The 10,132-nt window shown below is 36.2% G+C and overlaps 1 long non-coding RNA gene across 1 annotated transcript; it reads right to left on the bottom strand.

Moving 5' to 3' along the window:
* Positions 1 to 6,077: 6,077 nt before the first annotated feature.
* LOC311083811 lies at positions 6,078 to 7,833 on the bottom strand. Its single transcript, XR_014606358.1, has 3 exons — positions 7,454 to 7,833; positions 6,872 to 6,946; positions 6,078 to 6,601 (listed from the first exon to the last, which is right to left on the bottom strand). It is a non-coding gene; the product is annotated as an uncharacterized lncRNA (long non-coding RNA).
* Between the last annotated feature and the right edge of the window lie 2,299 nt (positions 7,834 to 10,132).

Raw genomic sequence — 10,132 nt, 5'->3', positions numbered from 1 at the left:
TACTTATAAAAATATTTTTACCTGTGCTTTTGCATACATTTTTATTAGACTATATAAAATTGCTTGCATGAAAATCACCTATTATAACACAATCATGTTTTGTCAGTTTATCACTTCATTTGTACTGAGCTCTCAGTTTGAACAATTCTGCCTCTCAGTGATTAATTTGAAATCTGAAAATGGTGTTATACGGAGGAGATTTGCAATTATCATTTTGTTACCTATCTTTAATTTAAAATATCTACATCTACAACCAAATGTGTTTGCATGTGTGTGTTGAAGCATGGTTACTGTATTAAGTATTATTGTTTAAGTATTATTGTTTTCATTTACATTTTAACCACCAGAAGACCACTCATTGCTTCATTCTGCTTACTAAAATATTATTTTCCAGTTAGTTTCCATTTGAAATATTGTTTAAACTTTATAAAATCATTAAAATAACATTTCAAATCATATTTTGTCTGTTTATAAATCCCACAGACTCACATTGGCTGCAATACTAATGTTTTTGAAAGACACAGACCTGAGAGTCTAATCTTTGTGTATTGTGCATATAGTATTGATATTATTACTATTGCAAATCATGTTATTGTAACTCATATCTTAACAGAATATTATTTGTAATTTTAATTCTTTATTTCTTAATTGTTTTTTTCTGATTACTACAGATATTATCAACAAAGATATCAACTACACCTTCACTTTTAATATTGATAAGCTGCACACACAGCGCAATCACACACCCACTAATGCATTCAAATAAATGTAATCTTACTGTGCTACTTTATTTGTACATGATTACAATGAACAGACATCTAAGAATATTTTTCTTCTTTTGTTAAAGCCATTTCAGACTACAAGTAAGCATTATATTACTAATCAACTATTTTAAAGGTGCCATACAATTGAAAACTGTATTTATCTTGGCATAGTTGAATGGTAAGAGTTCTGGACAAGGAACTGACATACCGTGAGCCTCAAACACCATTGTTTCCTCCTTCATGTGTAAATCTCCTGTTTGCAAAAGACCGCTGAAAAATGAGTGAATTACAGCATAACACCGACTGTGACGTTGGAGTCGGGATCATTCATATTTATACCCCCCCAATTTGCATATACCAGCCCATGTTCTAGGCCAGGCAGTGTTAACGTGGACCTGCACAGCCGAATCATCAGAAGTTCTGCAGGTATTGTGAAGAAGCAAGCAAGGACAATAGTGAAAATGTCAGATCATGGATATAAATGTTATGTTCGAGGCTGTGCTGCGGATTTCAGAACTTTTCATTCCCTTCCCACAAAAGAGAACTGCCAACAGGCATGGTTGATTTTTACAACAGGATACCTTACCATTTTAATTCAAAGCTGTTAGTTTGCTCTGCCCATTTCACCACTGACAGTTTTTCTAACCTGGGACAATATCAAGCAGGTTTCGCTCATCGTTTGATACTGAAGAAGGGGGCAGTTCCAACTAATGTTATATTTCCATTACAACCCCTACCGCAAGCAGAAAGTAACGTTAGTGATTTTATCCACTACTTGACTGTTGAAGACATTTCTGTTTCAGAGATATCATAGAACAATTTAAAATATATCAATGCATTCTACGGCACCTTTAAAATAATTATTTAAAATGGAGATCAGGCCAAACATCACTAAAACATGAAAAGGGCTATAACCACCTGACCATTAGTTCGATTGACTTTAAAATTGGCATGCAATGTTTTGGTCCAAGGTGCCATGTATGTCTATGCCGCCATAGGCCAATAAAGTTTGTGCACCTCTTAGACAAGGTTAACGAAGGTCGATCGGAACGAAACTCGGTGGGCATGTTCGACTCGTGGCCCTAGAGGTCTGTAAGAATTTTGAAAGAAATCGGCCACTAGTTGACGCTAACAGGTTTTACGGCTTTGTAATCACGTGATGCATGTCATTTGATAGATCTCCTCATACTGAACAACTTTGCCTCAAAAACTACTGCTGTCAATTAATTTGTTCATTAAATACTTGCGATTATGTTAAAAACCTACTTTTGCGAACTAGTCCTATGTTTTTCACCCGATCGGAAATATATCAGTGCAGTACAATTCTCTGGACTCTCTAGATCAATAATTATATAAAAAACTTAAACTTTACCCATTGGGTAGCCATAATAGGATCATTTAGAAAATGTGTATGGCAAAAAACACTCAAAAGCCTGTAAATCCTAAACGAAAACTCAGACAACTCACTAAACTGCCTTATGTGCTTAAAGACCCTAAATGCTTGAACCCCGCTAAATGCTGCTTGCAGCTTTAATTATTATTATTATTCTCCTGTAAAACGCATCGTGCAGCCCAAACCGTAAGTGCTGGAGACTTGAAACTTTGCCAGATGGTAGTACAAAAATCGAGGAGAAGTTATCAAATTATGACCCCGATTGGCCAATAGGTGGCGCTATAGTAAGCAAAAGTACGAAATCTTTAATTACTCCTAGACGGTTTGTCGTAGACTCAAGTGTCTTATATCACTGTAATCCTTGGCTCAAGACGGGCAAAACGTATATCTCCGATTTCATTTCCGGTATGCAAATTTTTCCGCCATTTTGAATTTTGTCAAAAACCTACTTTTGCAAAGTAGTCTGTGGTTTTTCGCCCGATCGGAACCAAACAAGTGCAGAAATGTTCTTTAGAGTCTGATTATTAATAATTATCGAAAAAAAAAGTGGAAATTTCCATTCACGGTTGCTAGCAGACGCAAAATTAACGTTGTGGGAGGAGCCTGTTTTACTAAAATGGCTATAACTCGAGAAGTAAATTAGCTGCCTTCACCAATCTAGATACACATGTGTAGGAGGTCAGTCTGGGGTCACACTAAAAAAATCGCGTCGATTGGCCACATGGTGGCGCTATAACATGAAAGAAACATATAAACACTGGACTTTTTGTCCGAATGACTTGAAATTTGGTATGCAGTGTCTTTGTCCAAGCTGCCATGTATGTCTATGAGGACATTGGCGTATCTCAAAAAACATGGCCGCCATCAGCCAATGAAGTTTGACCACCTATTAGACAAGGTTAATGGAGTCCGATCGGAACAAAACTCAGTAGGCATGTTTGGCTCAAGGCCATAGAGGTCTGTAAAAATTTTGAAAGAAATCGGACACTAGTTGGCGCTAACGAGTTTTAAGGCTCTGTAATCACGTGGTGTTACAAATTTCATCAGAAAATGCATATCATTTGATAGATCTCCTCATGCTGAACAACTTTGCCTCTAGAACCATTGCTGTCAATCAAACCGTTCATTAAATATTTGCGAACATGTTAAAAACCTACTTTTGCGAACTAGTCCCTGGTTTTTCGCCCAATCGGAACCAGACCAGTCTAGGACAATTCTCTGGACTCTCTAGATCAATAATTATCGAAAAAAAGTTGAACTTTTGCATTTGCCTGGCTGTAACAGGGTCATTTAGGAAAGGGGAGGGACAAAAAAACACTCAAAAGCCTATAAATCCTAAACGAAAACTCAGAACTTCACAATAATTGGTGAGCATATGTAACATAACATCATTAACAAGCATGCAAAATGTCATGAAGATCGGACTATAGGTGGCGCTATAACTGTTAAAAAGCTTTGAAAACCATATATTTCCTATGGTAAATTGCTTTGACCAAGTGTCCCAAAAGCCTATATCTTTTAAATGAATGCTATATTCTTAAAAACAAGTCAGAACATGAAATTACTCTTAATAAGCATGAAAAATTTCAGACAGATCAGACAAAATTTGCCTCTATAACAGTTAAAAAGGTGAAAATGATATAACGTCATATTAAGCCAATAAGTGGTATTTTACTGCCCCCTGCTGTCATTTCATCATACTGCTGCCTAATATTGTTATATAATTCATATTTAGACTTTATAAAATCATTATTTTAGCATTTACAATGACATTTTGTCAAAACTCATCTATTGGAGTATTGTGTCACAATTGTGATTGACAATTGTGTCACTGAGATATAGAAATGGAAAACGAAAGTAAAACGGGCATTTAAGCCACGCCCCCGAATACAAATTCACTCATAACTCGAAAACGGAAAGTCGTTGCGCGCTCAAATTTTGATGGTAAGGTCCTCTCCAGGCTCTTGATCGAAACGTGTCGTCACGGGCCTCGGGAGCGCGACCCCCGACTTTGAACAGCCGTAACTCCTGACCCAGACCACCCCGAACCTTGTGTGAGAGCTCGTTGGAAAGGGCCCGTCGTTGGCTAGCTTTGAACAGTCATAAGTCCCGGCCCTAATCGCCCAAAAACAAAGTGATGGTGTCATTCAACAGGGCTCCTCGAGCACTATCTATGCTCTGAGTTTCAGAATATTTCGCGTTCTGGTTCCCGAGATATAAGTGAAAAACCAAATTCCCATTCATTCACTCATTCATTCAAACACTTCAATTGTAAAATGCAAGCTATAATACCACTTTTGTCCACTTGAGGGAGCAGTAGGATTACACATTACGTTTTCATTAGCTTTCAGTATTGGGAAACAAACAAATGCTTTAAACAGCAATCTTTTTTATTATAATTGGACTGTAGCTATCGATTATTTTAGTAATCGAGTATTCTATTCAAGTAATCGGATAAAAAAATTGTGGTAAAAAATAGATTCAAGTTAACAACAGCCTTTAAAATTACTTAAAATACAAATATATAATAACAAGCCACAATAATTGGTTCAAGTAAAGTATCAAAGTAAGTAATTATATTGGTTTTACTGAAGAACACTGTTAAAATATACCCATGTAAAATAAATTATATAAACTAATATAAACATAACTTATGTACATAAATAACAAATGCCTGCAGAGGGCGCCAGCGGCCTGGTTGTTGTTACACTAAGCCTGGCATTATCAAATCCTTGTTTAATATTGTCCAAACAATTAATTCAAATGTCAACTTAACCTTTAATATTTGGCCACTTCTGTACGATAGAAATGCTACAGTCACTGTAATTTCTTGAACGAGAACATGTGCACATCAAAACACGCAAACTCAGAGCAAGAGTTTAAACTTATATTTTGAAATCGCAATGTTTAAACTTTTATTTTGAAATTGCGATGAACAGCAGTTTGAGAAACCCAGATGTGCTCCACAAATGATAACAATGGCTGCGTTCGAAACCGCATACTCAATGAGTAGGTACTTAATTTCAATAAGTACTTACTTAACGAGCGCTAAAAGAGTAGGTACTTTATAGCCAAATCTCGTTGAGTATGAATGCGAGCCGGACATCTGCCATGTTGACGTTATCATGTGACCTACGACGCGTTATCACACGCGCAACAACTTAAAAGATTAGAACGACACGTTTAATTAATCTATCTGTACATATCTTGATTTTGATTAAACTTGCTCATTTTGTGGTCTTTATAAAAAAGAAACTGCTGCCCATTTATTTTGTGAATACATTTAGGGTTGATTTAAGTTCTTATATTTAACCCTACTAATGTGACCCACCCTTTTATCCTTAACGATATTATTTATTTTTATTACTGAATCCCAAAATTGTCATCTCTTGAATATGTTAACTTATTTATTTTATATCCAAAAATTTTCATCCACAAGCAAAAGCGGCTTACTGCTGCTTTATGTTTTCTTCTTTTTCTTGTTGAATTTAACTCTCGTTTCATCCCTCAGGCCTAGGCCTATAAATAACAAAAAAAAAAGCAGTTTTTAAATGTATTATAATGAATTATCTAAGAAAATATATATTAAGATATCTCATATTATGTATGTAAACCCATAATATATATATATATATATATATATATATATATATATATATATATACACACACACCTCATAACATCAGTAACTCGACAGCCCTACCTAGAACGGGTTTCCTCAGCGTTTGTAATGTCTGCACAAAGGAGACCTTGGACAGCTGTGCAAAGAATCGCCTTTGGAGAAAAATGATATAATTCAATAAAACAAACAAAATGTAATGTATGTCATATGACATAGCTATGCATGAATACACTCTAGATGTGTATATAGTGTAACATATCTACATTTTCATTCAAACAATTAAATAAAGCATTAATTAAATAATTATATTTTATTTACTGACAACAATGAGAAATATTAATAAATTAGTAAAAGAATGAATGAAAGTCACCATCACACAATAAACAAATGCATATACAAGTCAACACATGAAACAAAGCTTTATTCAAACTACAATCATGTATGTAGACTACAGGCGCTGAACCCCACATCCTTCTGCCGTCTCAACACAGCGGTTCCCATTCTGTGGCTTTATTCTGATGAATCAGCTGACCGCCAGAGGTGAGCCGTTCCCTCGTGCCGGAGGTTGTTGCGTATAGTGTTGTGCTTCACAATCTAAAGCAATAAGGGCAGGTGGAGTGATGGAGGGTCTCGTAAGGCTGGTGGAGGGTCTCATAAGGGCAGGTGGAGCGATGGAGGGACTCATAAGGGCAGGTGGAGTGATGGAGGGTCTCGTAAGGGCAGGTGGAGTGATGGAGGAACTCGTCCATGGCACCATCTCCAGGATTCAGCTCTGTGCTCTTCATCCTCAGCACTCACACCAGCCTGCTGACATTTCAGATCCTACAAAAATGCACAAACATAACACAAAAGCAGTCATTTTAACCGCACAATGTCATTTGATTTCAGTATTATTTAGAAGACAAAAACGCTTTTCACAAATGCCGCCATCATCTTCCCTTGCAGGTCCTGCTCCACAAAAGCTGTGCAGCAAATGCACAGAAATCAAGAATCAGAAAGGTGCTGTAATAGCTCTGTTTGAAATTACAATAATTAAAATAAACTACAACTTAATATTTAAATAGTTGTTATTAATTTCTGTAGTATACTCACTCAAAGCCTTTGATGGCAGCATTCAGCTTCACGAGACACTCTCCACCGGATAAACACACATCTGTTCATCTGACCCTGTAACACCCAGACGAGATTCACATTACCTCTGTGATGAGCTCAACACTACATTTACATGTTGGGGTTGTTTTAACTTTTTATCCAACATAAATGTTCCTCAATTTATCAACAGTAATGAACAAATAAAATAGATAACTTATGTTTAGTTACTTTATAAATTTGTTCTACATAATAGCACACATTCATCACTCAGATGTCTATTTCATGTTGTGATGTGCTCTTCTGCAATACTTACTGAAGATTTTCCTGTCAGATGTAAATATACATTTAAAATAAGCATCTTTACGATGTATATGGTTTATGTAAATCCACGTTAGAGACGTAACTTATGTGTCCTTACTGGAGCTCCTGTTAGCTAACGTTATACATAATAAAACGTGTTTTTACTGAAAAATCACAACTATACTATACTGTGTAACGTCTTTACACCTTCAACAATTCAACAGTTTACTCTACAGTAGTTCAACACATGCAATTTTAACACAAAGAACCGTGTTTACTCACATTTGAAAGCACCCGCGTCGCTGATCTCTGCGATGTTTAATAATGACGTGTCCTCTCGCGTGGCCTCCTGGGATAGAAGAGTATCCATCGCTGAGCACTCGAAAATCTGGCCGGAAGCAGTAAACCATCCGGGAACTTCTCGCCTACTCTTTTATGAATACTGATGTTTCGAACGTACTGCTTCCTTCACATACTGTTTTCGCCTACTATATAGTAGGAAAGTAGGCATATTCGAACGCACTTAAGCCCGAATCTCGCGATAATTAGGACGTCACCCAGGTAATTCTCGCCTACTCTTTTGGATGCGTACATACTTTTTCGCTCGCCTACTCTTTTTCCCATACTAAATAGTAGGGAAGTATGCGGTTTCGAACGCAGCAAGTGCAACTATGAAACACAAACTGCGTCCGACTTGCGTTCCCATATTTGCACGTCATTGGAAACCTAAACAAACAGCACTGCAGAGACTGAGTTTGCTTGGAGCAGCGTTTACTGTGGACGGAGCTGAGGTAATTTTAACATGTAGGCTAATCTGCACTCATGTAATTGAAGCGTCTTCTCTGTGAAAAAAACAAACAAACAAAAAACAGAGGATATATTTATTTAACTGAATCACAGCCTTTGTGATTTCACAATGGCACTATGCTAAATTATGACTGTACATGGTGGGCTCCAGACTGCGACCAATTGGTCGCATTTTGCGACCATTTTTCCTGCCGGTGCGACCAAATATTTATTTAGGTCGCGCTGGCGCGACCACAACGTTGCCGAGCAGCGAATCCAAACAAAATGAAAGCGGAACGAAAATGCGCTAACTTACTCCTTTATGCTTCACAGACCGTTTATTAGTTTGAATCAATAATAGACAGCGCAGCCCATAGATATAATATATAAACGCGTTTATATATGATATCTATGGCGCAGCCTATGAGCGCAGCAGCCCGAACTTGCCAGTCGCGGGCCGATCTCGATCACGCGACACTGTTACTAGGAGATCCAGACTCTGGAGATCCAGTGAAGAAATCCATTGAATTCGCCTCAGAATTAATAACATAATCAGATATCAGATCAAACAGCGCTGATGTGGAAACCAGGAGAAACACTGGGCTTTCAGACCACAAATCAGCGACATTCACCATGGATTTAATGTAGTAACTGTAACCATAATGTGACAGAAATAGTCAAACGCTTACAAGTACTAACTGTTAGGCTACTCATCTTTTTCCAGCACTTCAAAACTATCATATAGAAATGTTATTTTTAATGTGATGACCAACACATTTTTTTTGTTCATCCTTCAAAAATGGTCTTATTTAAACTCTTATTTATACACTTATTTAAAAATAATAAAATAAATAAATTACCATTGTAAACAGTAGGATGCTTATTGGCTATTTTCACTCCCTAATATAATTTATTTCACTCGGTTTGCTTTTTAATTAATATTAAGACATTATGAATGATAATAATTAAAGTTAATTTCATCTACACCCTAAACTAAGCTTAGTGCTTTATTGTCAGCCCCAGTGCTACCAGATATTTTTTTGTAAAACTCAGTGTCTGCGGTGCCGCTGCCCTCAGATGTTAGTCTGGTGCCTGTGAACTTAAAATAAAACTGCACATTGTAATATCTGTACATTAAGTCTATTTATTATTAAATAATAAATAAATAATTTGTCAGTAGTTATTTTGGGGGAAATTTGAATAATTGCATTGCAAGTTGATTTAAGGTGTGCCCCTAAATTTTCAGTCAGGGGCTACAGCGCTCCTAGTAAAAAAAGTTAGTCTGGAGCCCTGTTTAAATATCGCGTTGTCCTAGAAAACTGTAATTCTGCGGTTGTTGGATTCTCATCTGTGGAATGCACCACTTTCAGTATTTTGCCAATTACTCGAGGGGTAAATTGCAATCAAGGATTTTTTTAAATCGAGTACTTGACTATAATCGAGGAATCTTTACAGCCCTATACTGGTAACATAGTTTTATATTATTAGATCACAAAGAAATGCCTATTTTTATACAATTAAATATATTTTCTCAATAACATATCCAAAAAACATATTTGTGTGTGTGTGTGTGTGTAAGCATGCATTATTGAGTTAACATGGAAAGACTGGTTTGATTTAGTGCAGAAAACTGGTGCAAATCATGAAGTTTAAAGTGAAAGTGAGCCAATAAGTGGTCTTCTACTGGCTTCTGCTGGCCATTCTACTTATTAATGAAGTCTTTTCACATGTGCTTTTGGATTCATTCATATTTAGAGTAGACACAAAAAAAATCACTTGTATAACAATAACTATTATAACACAATCATATTTTGTCAGTGTTTATCACTTCATTTGCACTGACACTTCACATAATTGCTAGTAATGTGGTAAATCATGGTAAATCACGCTAGAAACATGGTAAGTCATAGTAAATAATAGTAGAATGTGGTGTATCAAGGTAAATCATGTAAGAATCCTAGTAAATCATTCTAGAACGTGGTATATCATGCTAGAACATGGTAAATCATGGTAAACTATGCTAGAACAGGGTAAATCATGGTAAACCATCATAAAGGCAAGGCAAGGCAAGGCAAGGCAAGTTTATTTATATAGCACTTTTCATACACAGTGGCAATTCAAAGTGCTTTACATAGAAGAAATTAAAATAATAAAAAGAAATAAGAATAATTAAAA

The sequence above is a fragment of the Abramis brama genome (genome assembly GCF_963993115.1).
Source record: "Abramis brama genome assembly, chromosome: 5".
In the NCBI taxonomy this organism is placed as follows: Eukaryota; Metazoa; Chordata; class Actinopteri; order Cypriniformes; family Leuciscidae; genus Abramis; species Abramis brama.
The sequence above is the reverse complement of the archived record's forward strand: the minus strand, read 5'-3'. Positions and strand labels throughout refer to the sequence as shown.